At 40.9% G+C, this 5,571-nt stretch overlaps 1 long non-coding RNA gene across 1 annotated transcript; it reads left to right on the forward strand.

Moving 5' to 3' along the window:
* Positions 1-4,103: 4,103 nt before the first annotated feature.
* On the forward strand, positions 4,104-4,614 carry LOC138656273 (uncharacterized). The gene is made up of 3 exons (XR_011316856.1): positions 4,104-4,196; positions 4,335-4,447; positions 4,539-4,614. It is a non-coding gene; the product is annotated as an uncharacterized lncRNA (long non-coding RNA).
* The last annotated feature ends 957 nt before the right edge of the window (positions 4,615-5,571 follow it).

Here is a 5,571-nt window from a genome sequence, read left to right on the forward strand (position 1 = left end):
AAGCAACAGCAGAAAGTCTAGTAAGTAACACATCGCTGGAATCAGGGTCTCTTCCCCTATATCATAACTGCTCCCAGATTACATAGCACATACCTGCTGACAGATTCTCTGCAAGTTCTACCCTGTGTGATCTCGCGTTTTATCCAGCACTTTACAATTATATCGATATATAGAGGATCCGCTTTATATTTCATTCGTGTCTGCAGAGCGTCGGCTCGTATCGTCCTCTACATCGGATCAGTGTAAATTAGCTGGGACATAATAAAGGAGGAAAAGTTATTACATCCTGAGATGTTTTCCAGCATCTACTGTATCTTACCAAGACAACAACGAAAAAAAAAAGAGCGAGTGATAGTCATGAAGACAATTGTAACAATTTTTATTGAAAATACATATAAAATAACAAGTATATAATAAAAAAAATCTTACATGTAAGGACAAGATTGAATGAGAAGCCAAATGAGAACAGAAAAAACGACCCTCCATAATGCTGGTGAAGTGGATATGGGGAGTGAATCCTGGAGCTAGTGTGAGGAGATTAGTAGAAAGAAATGCCCCCATAAAGTGCTGGTGCAGATCTAAGGACATGCACCATAAAGTGCTGGTGCTAGTGCAGATCTTAGGACATGCACCATAAAGTGCTGGTGCTAGTGCAAATCTTAGGACATGCACCATAAAGTGCTGGTGCTAGCGCAGATCTTAGGACATGCACCATAAAGTGCTGGTGCTAGAGCAGTTCTTAGGACATGGTTTTCTGGGGAGGATGGAATACAAATGATATAATTTTAGGGTTATGAAGGTGAAACCTTATCCCATACTTGTAGTGGAACACTAAACCACCCCAGCAAAATCAAGTCCACAGCTCCCGAGGAAGCCCATTCAAAACGCGCGTTGGGGCTGGCTGAGCGCCCATCCTAGTGGGATACTATGGGGAACATCCTGGACTAATGGGGTAGACGTCATTGTTTGATATGTACTTGATTTATACTCACACTAGCTCCAGGATTCACTCCACATATCCACTTCACTAGCATTATGGAGGGTCGTTATTTCTGTTCTCATTTGGCTTCTCATTCCATCTTGTCCTTACATGTAAGATTTTTTATTATATACTTGTTATTTTATATGTATTTTCAATAAACATTGTTACAATTGTCTTCAGGACTATCACTCGCCCTTTTTTCGTTGTTGTTTTGGTTAGTATTTGTGGAGTGTCCTTGAAATATTGGGCGCATTATACTCACTGGGTCATGGCGCTGATTTCATTATCTATACTATTATGGTTTCTGCTTTAGTATTATTGTATTCAGCTTCTATATCTTAGTATTATTTCTTATTCTTTTCTAGGACTTGATTAAATCATTGATCCCGGCAGGAGAGCCGCGTATAAGCGACTATGAAACTATCAAACTGATCAGCAGCGGTGCTTTTGGGTGAGATTTCTATTAACATAATCCCCATTTCTCAGGGTTCCCTATGACAATGCTTCGGCCTCTGTGCTCTGCCATTCAGTGTTATCATAGGGAGAAGATCTGAGTCCACATCACTGTCCACATCTCAATGTCACTATTCAGCTCCATTATATACAGCAGAGCGAACTGATCTGTAACACATCTGTCTGTAAGGAAAGGGATGATATCATAGAATACATGACACCCACCGGTCCTAGACCTCCTCTGTTCTTATGCTTCCTCCTGATCTTTCGGGGCCCCATTATGAAGCTGGTAATAGTGATTGGCTGCACACGGTCACGTGAGGGGTGACGCGATACTGACGCCGATGACATCTCCACCCTCCACCATGACCATGTCAGTCCAATCACTGGCCTCAGCAGCAGAAGGGAGAACAACCAAAGACAGAGGATGGCGGACTGCAGTGATGGACCGGGGAAGGACCAAGACAAGTGGGTGTAATGTGTTTAATTACTTTTTATCGTCTTCTTGTCCCTCCATTATTTATTCTGCCTTGGGCTGTGGAGAAAGACTAAAAACCATCTTCTTACAACAATTGGAGCAATTTACATTTTGACTAATTATTATTGTTACTGACTTGTATCTACTGGTCGGTTATAGCGAATCTGCCCAAGATGAATGTCAGCAGATTCTCTCATCTATAATGTGACCTGGTGAGGGCAGACGGGGCGCGGTGCGACCTCCCATCATCTATGTAGTGTTATTTCATGGATTTCTAGATGTGGATTTCTAGTGATGGCCGGACTGCTGCCATTAATCATTAGTACAAATGATCACGTAATGACTTCAATATCCAGACTGTTAAGGGTTCATTATAAACCATGGATTCTCCTTCTCTCCAGGGCCGTCTGCTTAGTGCGCCATAAGGGATCACAAAACATCTTTGCTATGAAGAAAATGGCCAAGAGGAACCTGACTACTTCTAATAAAATGGAAAGGACATATATCGAGAGGGACATCCTAACATTCGCAGATTGTCCCTTTGTGGTCTCCATGCTCTGCTCCTTCCCTACTAGATATCACCTGTGTATGGTCATGGAGTATGTAGGAGGTAGGACACGAACATTGTGTAGTATTCAACTCATGTCTGCTGACATCTTATCACCTCTCATATCATTAAGACTTGTCCCCGTGGATGTTACATTCCCACAGAGCATTTACTATAGGTTGTCTATTAAAGTCATTGATGTGTGTGATCTCCCCGTATGTCCGCACTGAGAACGTCAGTATCTCCAGGTGTAGACCAGATACGAGATCACTTTATGTCATGAGCTACTTGGACGACAATTTCATCATGACCTCAGACTAATATTATGTACATTATATCTTTATATATTATCCCCTGCCCCAATGTTTCCACTCACTTCTCTTCATACATCATGGTGCTCCGCTGTATAAACCCCTCACCGGTCATATTTCCTTTCTTCTGTAGGTGGAGACTGTGCGACCCTTCTAAGCACCAGGGGTCCTTTCTCTGTCCCGATGGCCCGCTTGTACTTTGCAGAAGCAGTCCTTGGTGTGGAATACCTGCATAGTCACGGTGTGGTGCACAGAGACCTGAGGCCACAGAAGTAAGTGAATACCTGTAGTATAACAAAGGGGGGGAGTTATCCTTTATTATCTCACGGTCTATGAAGCTAAAATCATCTTCTCTTTCACAGCCTCCTGATAACATCTACTGGACATATTAAAATTACCGACTTTGGATGTTCAAAACTTGGTGTCATGATACCAAACACCAACACCTACAAGCAATCAGCAGAGAACATCTCCAGAGAGTTCCAGGACCATGAGGTCAGCATTACCTACAGGAACTTAGCTTGTTCTGTACAAATCTCATAACTCTATTTTGTCTTCCCTACGTTCTTCATTTCTAGAGAGCTTTTCCACTGATATTTTATCTTCTGTAATTCTGATTTTATGTCAAGAGCTTGTCATAATAATAGTTTCATCGATTCTCATTGCTTTTTTCTGTTGGTTTCCAGGAGTGTGGCAGCCCTTATTACACAGCCCCTGAGGTCATCCTGAAGAACGCCTATGGAAGACCTGTTGACTGGTGGGATATGGGCATCATATTAAATGAATTTTTCATGGGAATTGCACCATTTGATGGGGCTTCCCTATCTGAGTTTTATGAAAATGTTGTCACTGGTAAGTAAAATAATCTGATCATTGCTTTTACTGGTTATCTTGGTTTAGTTACGTCCTTTGCTTTATCTTACAGTCCTGTAAATAGGTTTTATGTTCTTTAATTTTCTATATAACAGGAAATATCATTTGGGATCATCATTACAGTCCTCCACCCGATGCTAAGGACCTCATCACTCAGCTGCTGAAAACAAATCCTGTGGATAGACTTGGGACAGGTAACAGATACAATAATATCAATATTCCCTTGTTACACCGAGGACACATCACTAATGTCCATGAGGAACATTAATTCTCTATCAGCTTCTCCATTTATAGTTCTCTTTGCTAAAATTTTCATTCTATTTCCTACATGTCTGCTCAGTTGTGTAATTAGTTCAAATTAAGATACGTTGTTCAGATATGAAGTTGTCTCTGACAATGTCCGCATCACTTTTGTTTTCCTTTATCCAGGAGGAGCTTTTGAGATCAAGGGTCATCCATTTCTTAATGACTTAGACTTTGACACCCTTCTAAGTCAAAATCCAGTGTACGTTCCTCACCTTGCATCAGATGTGGACACCAGCCTATTTATCAGTAAGTAGGAGACGTCATCTAAACTAAGTATCTGTTTGCCTCGTCTTCCTTATTTTGTGACAATTGGTTCCCATTAATAAATGGTGACTGTGTTATACTGACAACCTCTAATAACACTTCATTACCTATGTCTTGCAGACCATTCTAATATGGAAAAACATCTGGTCTCAGAGGGTGAGAAGGGCATAAGTGAGGACAATGAGAGCCTTGTCTTCAAAAATTTTACATCATCTTCTGAAAGGCTTTCTAAAGTAAGTATGTGTTAATACATCCAAAATATATATAAAAGACCTATGAAGGTAGACATACAATTATTTAATATCTTATTGCTTCCGCATGTAGCTCTGTACCACCGTTACCAGGATGAAGATTAATGAGAATCCCAAGTCTTCTCCAGATCATACCCAAGAATCCAGCACAAATATTTCAGAAATGTGAGTAGATTATGGGGTCATTATTGGGAGGTCTAGGCTGATTTATGTGCACAACACCAAATATAGGACATAATTACCATAGTATCAAATGCAGAATCCACCATCCCAAGGTTAGAGGAAACCGCTCGTGATAACAGCCCATATCTGCGTACCTGTGACCGGTCATGCATTTTTCATGCTGCCTACACTGTAGGAGAGATGTATTATTACATGCCAGACATTCTTAATTCCGCTCCAATCTATAGAAGGTAGCGTTGAGCAGAAGACCTTCCCCACTATGGCAGTCATATGTCTTATTAGGCCCATTAGTCCATGTTCTTCTAGTGAGACAACCCCTTTTATACTGTGTTTTCTTGCAATTTACATGTTTTTATTCTTCGAAACAGGCAGAAAGAATCTGATGACGACGCTATTATCATCTTGTCATCCTCGTCCCCACTATCAGGTATGTCCATGTCTACAGCACCAACAATGGGAATGTTGACTTCAAGGCTCAAATATATCCACATGGTTTTTCTGTAATAGGTCTCCTATGTTATCCATGTTTCATGGATCCCAATTATGTTGCCCATGGGCCCATACTGTACCTCTAGTTCCCTAATTTTGTAGTTTCTTTCATGGATTCTGTGAGATACGTTGTAGCGTCCAGTAACCTCCATCATCATAAGGTGACATAATCTCTTATAGTAGAATATCATCAGTGATGCACCACATGGTGGCACACAGGGCCCTTACTGCTCTAGATCAGTGACACATCTAATGCCCCTCAGATGGGATTATGTACATTATATAGGACTTATTCTGCCCTATTATGATATAACTAGATGGTAGCCCGATTCTAACGCATCGAGTATTCTAGAATATGTATGTAGTTTATTTATGAAGATTTTAGAATAATACATTGAATACACAGTCTTCGGCCGGCCGCGACCAATTAGCAA

Source organism: Ranitomeya imitator, unplaced genomic scaffold (genome assembly GCF_032444005.1).
Source record: "Ranitomeya imitator isolate aRanImi1 unplaced genomic scaffold, aRanImi1.pri SCAFFOLD_356, whole genome shotgun sequence".
Classification (NCBI taxonomy): Eukaryota; Metazoa; Chordata; class Amphibia; order Anura; family Dendrobatidae; genus Ranitomeya; species Ranitomeya imitator.